Raw genomic sequence first — 9449 nt, forward strand, 5'->3', positions numbered from 1 at the left:
TTCCACCTTCTCATTTCAGAGACTATCCTAGAATTCCCATCTTTGACTATTCGAAACTTTCTTCTGCTTTGTAGCCTGAACTCGTTCCAGATGATATTATACCTGCTTGATCATCCAAACTTGCCATGGTTGCAAACTTTTCATTGAACAGAGTGACTCTGTGGGAATAATGAACACACAAGGTTTGCCTTTCCCAGTAAACTTTCTTATTGTTATGGTGGAAGGAAAATGTTTATGATGAGAAAGAAATATATATACACAAAGATTTTCTGTATATTATTCCTACTTATTCATATTTGGAGAGGACCACCCATGCATAGGAGACTGGAGGTTATCAGGCATAGCTCTACTGCATCTGCATCAAGAAGAACAGCGTAGGGTGGCCAACATATAGGTTATTCAGATAACAGCTGTGTAGACTTTCCCAGTGTACTCGATACTATTCCAGGCAATGGATGTGGGAAAAGAAGATTCAAAAGATATGATACCTTCAAAACATTATTCTTCCAAAGTATTGTTAATGCGGTTCAATGCTAAATTCTGTAAAAACATATATTCGTCTGAAGACTCTGGTAACTGGGTTAGACAATTGTCACCAGGATGACTAGTGAAGTGGAAAAGAGAACCAGAGTCAAGAAAGCTTGATAAGAAATCAATCCAGATGAATACATTACTACTGAATTATTTTATAAACTTGTACTTGGATAGCTTTACTTTCTATGGTACTTGTTCAGGGAATTCTAAGTTCATATTACAGCTCTGATTCAATGGATAAACCAAAAGATAACCGCTGAGAAAAAGGAAAAAAAAAAAAAAGAAGAAAAAATGCCAACACAGCTTTCTATTAGATTTATTAATTAACAAATCTTACAAAAAAATTTCTCTCTCAATCCCAAGAGTGCTTTAGAAAATCTGAAGTCAAAGAAATAAGTAGTTGTAAAAAGAGGAAAAAGAAATCAAGGATGTAGAGTTCAATAAATAATTGATGAGAAGTTAATGCAGTCATTGACCTATTTTATTTGGGGGTCCAAGAAAAGAAAGTGCTCAAGACCATTTACAGGGTGCTGATATATGATAAAATACCAGTATTACCCAAAAATGTTTTAAAATACAGACTATAGAACAAATGTTTGGCATACATCATGTACATTGCTATCAGATAAACAACCGTGAAAGAACTGATTAACAGTTTCAGCTCAAATATAATATCCATTTTCCAGTCTGATGTGTCTTCTATCAACATTTTCAAACCAGGAATATGGGATTGGAGTAAAAGGGTGTTCCTAAGCTATTATAATTGAAAATAAACAAATAAATACCTCTTAAGATTCTGGAACTCTTCTGTAATTTATCTAATGCATATCCTACTGTCATAGTCTTATAAAATAGGGCCTTACAATTAAGAGCAGTTTAATTGACTCCTGCTTGAGGATAGTCTATGCTCCCAGGGAATCGCACATTGACAGTAGCATATGTGGCATTCAGGCCATATGTATAGAATCTAATTCTCAAGGTATGCTAATATCACAGGTAAGAACTCTTCCCTATTGCAATTAGTAACAAATCCTTGACAGAACTTAAATTATCTCAGATTGTCCAGATAGAAGAAAATCTGAGATCCTGGGAAAATCTTTACTTCCTCAGATGAACAGATTCTTGTTTCTGCAGTTCCAAGAAAACTATTTAAAAAACACTGGGGGTCCGTGTCTAAACTGAGAATCCTATAGAAAGAGTCTATAATGGGTTTTCACAATCTGCTTTTTCTATAAACAAGATATTCTTCATATTAATGGTCTGTCATCCCAAAAGGCACAGAATAATTACAATATGTAGGACAACAAAAAATAACCAATTTAGGTTCCCTTGTAGTAAGAAAAGATAATATTACAATAATAAATAAATAAATAAATAAAGGTAAAATCCTGTTTGTTGACCAGAATCCCAGTTGCAGCTTAGCTAAAAAGCATTTTTCCTTTTCCTTCATTCTAAGCAAAATACAGCAGCCATGACTGTCTTGGATTTGTATCATGCCTTGGAGATATCTTTTTGGGCTGATAGTTGCAAGTGATTAACAAGCTTTGGTCATGTCTTTTCCTATGCTGTAATAGTGCTGACAGCACAGATGATAAGGCTAGGCTTTCTCAACAGAGTCCCCATGGGCTTCTGTTTTTACCTGCATTATTATTCAGGCCATTAAAAAGAATTATCTGCTTTATTTTACTTATTGTCTATAATGTATAAAATTATTTTTAGAACAATTAATTAAGACATTTTATTAAAATACCTTTGCAAATATGGTTGGGGAGGAAGGCATTGTGACTTTTGTATCCTCTTACATAGTCAAGAGAGGGGATCACTTGACCTCTGCAGAGGTAATAGCAAGTATCAGTGGAGGGAGCAGCTTTGCATCAGGTTGTCCCTGCCCCTCACAGATTAAGTAGGACCAGACAGAGATGGGATGGTGCAGCAGAATAGGAATCTGACCCAGGATTATCAGGCTGGCTCCTTCTGTTGTCAGCAGCAAAATACCTATGACAAAGATGCATACACATGAAATTTTTGTGCAAATACAGTATTTGAAGATGTCCTGTAAGAAAAAAAAAGGCTTTTCTTGCAAACAAAAACTTTTTTTTTAATGTATTTCAAATAATTTTCTTATCACATAATAATCTTCTGTAGAAAGGAAGTAAGGTGTTGTTCTTGAACTGGTGTCTCATTTCAGCTCACATGGGAAACCAAAACTGATTTATTTGTTATATATGAAAATTGCATGAGATGTAGAATTCCTTATTTTCATAGCTCTGTCAATATCAGGTCTATTCCTCCTAAAGAGTAAAAACAAATTGCAGAGTAATTTGTATTTGGGAATTATATATTATGATTTAAAATCTCATAATTGATAATGTTGTACTGCAGTCATTGAAAATGAGCTTGGAGGATTGCAAGATAATCCTGATTTATGAGAATCAGACCATATTACCTAGCAAGCAAAGTTTTATTGAAAATAATGCCACCAATTTCTTGGGTTTAAAAAAAAGCTTATATAAAATTAATGATGTAAGAAGGTATTCAAAGGCTTCTGTAAATTAAAAGTTTTCCCTCTCATTTCCCACTGTCTTCTTTTTCTCTCTCACTTGCTTTTGGACTGAATTATTTTATTTCCTCAGATTTTCTATTATTTTTCCCCCTTTTCCTCTTAACAGCGTATAAAAATAAAAAACATATGCTGGAGTACTGAGGAAAAAGGGATATAGATAAGGGACAAATTCCTGATTTGAGTCATGTTCACTTACCGTCATGTCCACATCCTACTTCAGAAGCACTTTATGTCAAAAAGAGAATGTAGTGTATTTTGGTTTATCTCATTTCAAATTATCTTTTAATTCTGATCTTAATATCAGTTTTCTGGTCAAAGAAGTTGTCCAGCAGAGCTGAAATCACTAATTTGCCATCATAGAGAATGGCTTTCAGTGACGACCAACCTGGATTAACTTCCAGTTGTGATCTCCTGAAGCATAAACTGTGTATTTACCAATGCTTTCTTTGAGCATTTCATTAAAGGTCATGGTTGTAATTTGATTTCCAGGAGAAAAGGTGACTGTAACATTTTCCAGTTTAAACACAAAGACAGCATAGACAGAGCTTCATTATAAGCAGCTGTGAAATTCACTACATTACCAGTGATGATCCTCCTAGTATACTTCTAAAACTGGATGTTTCTTATCAGTGAGGCTGCCACATGAAGAAACTTAAAATAAAAGCAAGAGTCAGAAGTATGTCCTCAGTCGACTTGACCTTTTCTTTTTTCCCTTTCTTTCAGATACTAACTAGAATTACAGTCACTGTCACATGAATTTTAGCATGATTTAAAATAAAATAGGCAGAGATTATTTTGAGAGAACAGGCTTGGTTTCTAAAGAAATGTTAATTTTTTTGTTTCACTAATTGAGTAAAGAAAGGAAGTGTTATATTTAACATATACACACAGAAGACATGACACATGACACAATATTATTAAAAAGAGTATAGGGGATAGTACAGATGTATTATAGTTTCTATCATACTTGCATGTTCAAATATTATTAAGCAAAACGCACAGCATAACATAGTCTTGGTAGGTACATGATTTTCCAGGAGTCACGAGTAGTTCATAGACACACAATAACTTTTCTTTTTCTCTTCCCTCCCCACCCCCACCCCCCCAGGAGAAACTTCCCATGTCGCACAATGATCATATAGGTGCCTGAAAACATCTGTAGGCACTGTGGGACATACAGTTCAGAATTTTTAACTCAGAAGTAACATGCAGAAATATATCTTGGTGGCAAGTAATATGAAGAGCTCAAATAACAGATTATCCCTTGTTATTGATGCATTAATTAGAGGAAAAAATCTGCCATGTATAGAAGACCTGCATGAAGTCCAAGCAACAGCTTACATTCTTCTGTAGGCATCCTGTTCATTTAATTTCCCATTAGTTGTGAATAAAAGGCACAAAAAGAAACTGGTAGTTTTCTTTCTATTGCAGAGGCTAACAAAACTGAAAAACAAAATTACATTTTCTTTGTCTATCAGAATAATTCTTTCAGTAGTGTGAATGTTCTGTTTTGTTCTATCTTTGCTTCTCTCCCTCAATATTTTATTTGCAGGTAACACAGGAATTTGACACATTTAGTGGTACCGCAATGTTTATGGAAAGAGCTATGTGACTTTTTTTAACACCTTTAAGTGAGTGGGTCCAGAGGAGGCCGCAAAATTGATCAGAGGGCTGGAACACCTCTCCCATGAAGAAAGACTGAGAAAGTTGGGGTTGTTCAGTCAAGCTAAGATAAGGCTCTGGGGAGACCCTATTGTGGCCTTTCAATACTCAAAGGGGACTTGTAAGAAAGATGGAGAGAGACCTTTTACCAAGGCCTGGAGTGACAGGACAAGAGGCAATGGATTTAAACTAAAAGTAGGTTTAGATTGGATAAAAAGAAGAATTTTTTTATGATGTGACACTAGTGATGACACTTTTTTTAAAAATTTCATGGTTTAATCTGCATGGAAACTTTTCTTTTGACTCCCAATTTTATATCAGGTCCTTAGTGTTGATCAGTTGGTACTTTTAATGCACATATGTTGCCTAGGATGTTACTACAGTCACACTAGCATGAAGACCATCTCTCCTAAGTTGTGTCTATGCAATCAAGTGTGACATTGTGTGCAAGCTAAGACACAACTACTTCAGAGGCTCCAAGGTAGAAGAAGCTTACAGGTTTAGCCTTCTGCTTAGATACCACACAAACAAAACTATAGTCATTTCAGTACCCAGACAAAAGCTCTCAAAGGTCTCACCAGGGCCACCAATCTTGAGCTGGGATGACAGTGAGCCATGGAATGCTTTCAGATCCACACAGTACAGGGAGGCCTCAGTGTCACTACAAGTTAAATCTCTCTCTAATACTAAAAAAATATAATTACTCATTGTTAAAACAAAGAAAAAAATTATTAATGAGTTACAGATTATCTTGAACAGATACAGTCTATTTCTGTAACCAAAAAGAAAGAATAAAATCAGTAGAGGACAAATATGGATTTTAGTTGTATGTATCATCACAGTAGCACAGAAAAGTTCAGTTATAATTTTAAGAAATATCTAAAATAGGAGATGGCAGTCCCTGGGAAAGTTTAGTGGCTCTTACTACATGTAAGATAATGTTTTCATGATTGTAAATTCACTTGACTAATCATAACCCAACAGTCTCAGTGTCTTAACTTTCAAAAGCATGGAGAGTTACATAGGTGCAACTTAAATATGACTCTGTGTGCTTAGTAGCCTGTTAATGCAGATCAATTTTTAGTGGTCATTTGGGATTTAATGCACAGATTTATATTTTTAGTCAATTTTCTATTATGCTAAATTCTTGGTAGTTACCTGATGTGATGCTGAAATATTTGGAAGTTTGAGAAGTTGAATTTCTGCTCAAACACTGAAGAGTTCAAGTGATAAAACTGCAAAATTTGGTCAAACAGAACCTGAAAAAAAGAAATCACCTATGAGTTGGAGAGTCTATCCTAAGGCATATTTACTAGGAGAGAGAGGTACAATGTAATATTTTCTCTGGGTGAAGTCAGGTTTATGATAAAACACTTGACTTTTCTATGCTGTGAGCAGTATGCAGCACTTCTGTCAGGTCAGCTGTTAAGGCCATCAATTGAAAAGCAGAGGGGAAAATATTGGGGATATATTTTAAACCATTACTGTAACATTCACCAGAGAGTACGTGTCAGTCACCCAAGATAAATAGTGTGGTCAAGTATTCTACTCAGGCTAGAAGAAAAAAAGCACCTGGGACTTAACTTATTTCAACAAAATTTGAGATTCAGCATACAGATTGACCTTGTTTAAAGACATATAACCCTTATTTTCTAAAAATCTCTGATTATTTCCCTACATGGGCCTAGAGAGCAATCCCACCCAGTGAAATTCATTATTGCCTGTATTAGGCAACTTGAGATCCTTCAGTTATGCTATAGGAAGAGCCAGGATAAGAGAACTGGAAACAGTGTGCCCCTTGTGTTATGTTAAGAATGGATGCATATTTTTATATTTAAAGTAAGTTTTTTGAAGCAGTTACAACAATTTTAAGATGTCATGAACAACTACAGACTGCATCATTAAGTAATATTAAAAATATTATAAGATTTTTAGGCTTTAGGCTCATTACATAATATCAAATAATAACATTTCTTTTACAGGTATTGCAATTTTTCAGGGGATGTCAGCATATCATAGACATGTACTTTTTTATCTACTCCCATGATTTAGAAAGAGACACTGGTGTGATCTAATTTGAATGTTAAAAGTGTAGTTTTGCCTATAATATCCATCTTCAAAAAGTGTTAAACAAAGTAACACCAACAATTTATGGCCATCTTATTTCATTTTACATATACTGTCAAGGTTGTTTTTTTCCCTTCAGGAGGAGGAACATTTTACCTGTCAGCCACCAAGTATGTTAATGTAAGGCTTGGCTCACAAAAACTGACTGCTCTCTGAAAGGCAGCTCTGGAATATTCATTTGAACATTTGTAAGTATTGTCATCTAAAGAATTATCAGTACATTCACTGCAATAGAAAATAAACATATATAGAAAAGAAACTTTTTAGTCTCCACTCCTATGAAACCATCAGAAACCATTCCAGCTGTATGCCTAGCTGTCAACGGGTATTTTCCCTAAGATTATCACTTGAATTTTTATTTTTGGAAATGCAGGAGGGTAAATAGGACAAAGCATAGGTTAACTGTTTTTTTGTGAGGTCAGTATGAATAGCACTAAACAACCTGCTTGTTTTGTTGTTTGAAGTTCCATGAAAGTACTTTTACTCCATATGTCCAACATTGTGCAAGACAGCAAGAGAAAGCCTTCCTGCAAAAAGAATAAATACATAAATTACCCAACTGACAATTAATACTACAGGTTGAGAGGACAGTTTGCTGCTCTCAAATCTTTGCTTTTTACAAATAGTTCCTTTAAAAGGAACCTGATGATGGTCTAGTACCAAAGAACCCTTGTAATTAAGACAAGAATTTCCTGAATTAGTATTTGTGTGACATATACTTTCCATACAAAATTTAGCTGTTACATTATAGGTTTTTGGAATATTAAAATAGAATTAAAAACTTTCTCAAAGCTCAAACCTCAGTGATAGCTATAATGGAATACATACTTTGGTTTCCAAAAACTTAAAATGAACAATATTAAATAAAAATGACCAGCACAAGATTAGGCTTGGAAAATTTCAGCCATTAACTAGGAACAAAGGCTCAATATGTATTCTAAGAATAAAGTTTGGAGCATTTGTGGCATAGCTGTTATAAAAATCTATATAATATTCGGGTAAGAAGGAAGAAAGGAAATATTTCTTGCCTCTGTTATTATGTTAGTTGTACTTCTTTTTATCCCAGAAAAGCAAGCAGAATTACTCTCAGGTTCTAGTCTTTTTTTTTTTTTTCCCACTTGTCTGCTTGAAATTAGAAACCTGAAGTGTTGAACACAGGCTGGACTGCAGATGGAAGTTATGTAGATATTATTAATAAGGAAATAGAGAAAATTGATCTCTCTGAGGTGTTTACTCCAGATACGAGAATCCTGTTCTCCAAAGTGAGACCACCTAACAAGGAAGGAGTCTTTGCAGATAAGAGGAAAAGGGATCATGTCAGGAAAGTCACTATTTTTTACCTTTGGCCCTTCATCTTTCCTATGTTTTATCTCCTAAAACCTTGCAACAGGAAAGGAACATCAAGACCTCAGTGTTAACTGGGAACAGAATCACAGGTGATTATATTTGATTTTCTAGTATCTGTACGGTTCTTTCTTACCCTGAAATCTATTTCAAATTATTCCAGTGATAAATCCAGGATTATATTTAAGTGACTTATAAATTTTGAGGAGTGAGAAATTCTGATATGTGATTTAAAAGCATGCCATATGTTTCATTTTGTAACACAGATCAATTTTTAAAGAAATAGAAAGGAGAAAAATACTCATACATCTTTTCTGGTGGTTAAAAGAAGCACTCTGTATCAGAGCAACATTTGGATAAACAAATCCTTCAAAATGTTTATCTAAACAGTTTTAATACCAGTTTGTGATGGACCTCTCTACCTGGGGTGACCTCCTAGCTCCATTTAATTCAAAGGCAAAATTCATTTACATTCGGGGGAATATAATTTCGTGTCAGAACTCTCCAGATAGTAACATGAAAAATTAACCTTGAACCATGAAGTACATTTAATATGAGCTACACATGCAACATAAAATGACAGTAGTAATTTAAGATTGTATTCAAACTACCTGCTAGGGAATGTAAGGCAGGCTTAAGCATCTACTGTACCTTCTAAGGTCAAGACACTGATGACTAATTTGATCTGTTTTCCATCAACTCAGCCATACATTCTGTACAGTTAATGGACAGAAACAATTGCTGTGGCAAGGTTCAATGCACATAAGAGTCGTAAAAGGTGGTCTGAGTACAGTCTTTCATCTTTATCCATTCTGTAGTTTGGTTAAGCACAGTGTGAATGAAAATGTACTTCTAAGTGTTTAATAACAAATATGAACAAGACCTAACTTTAAACCTGGAATAGATTACAGAATACTTTCCTGGGGCAGGGTGAGAAAAAGGAAAAAGAAAAAGAAAAGAAGAAAACCCACTTTATTTAATGCTCATTGAGAGGTATACGTTACAGTCTAGTCAGGATTTTTTCCTTCACTGGAACCACATCATTTATGATAAGTGTTGTTTTAAAAACTACTTCTTAAAGCTATTCAACCAAATTTTCTGTTAGAGCCCTGCTGAGAAAATTGATGTACATTACAGTGAAATGACTTTCTGGACAGTGCCTATGTAGCTTTATTTCTTGCTTTTTTTTGGTCTTAGTAAGTCTGAAAAGAAGCTGAGT

General features: G+C 34.5%; 1 long non-coding RNA gene across 1 annotated transcript; it reads right to left on the reverse strand.

The window, feature by feature from the left end:
- Window positions 1–2290: 2290 nt before the first annotated feature.
- Window positions 2291–7391, reverse strand: LOC142064132 (uncharacterized). The gene is made up of 3 exons (XR_012663057.1): window positions 7329–7391; window positions 5918–6018; window positions 2291–2529 (listed from the first exon to the last, which is right to left on the reverse strand). It is a non-coding gene; the product is annotated as an uncharacterized LOC142064132 (long non-coding RNA).
- Window positions 7392–9449: the final 2058 nt, after the last annotated feature.

Source organism: Phalacrocorax aristotelis, chromosome 1, assembly GCF_949628215.1.
Source record: "Phalacrocorax aristotelis chromosome 1, bGulAri2.1, whole genome shotgun sequence".
NCBI lineage: Eukaryota > Metazoa > Chordata > Aves > Suliformes > Phalacrocoracidae > Phalacrocorax > Phalacrocorax aristotelis.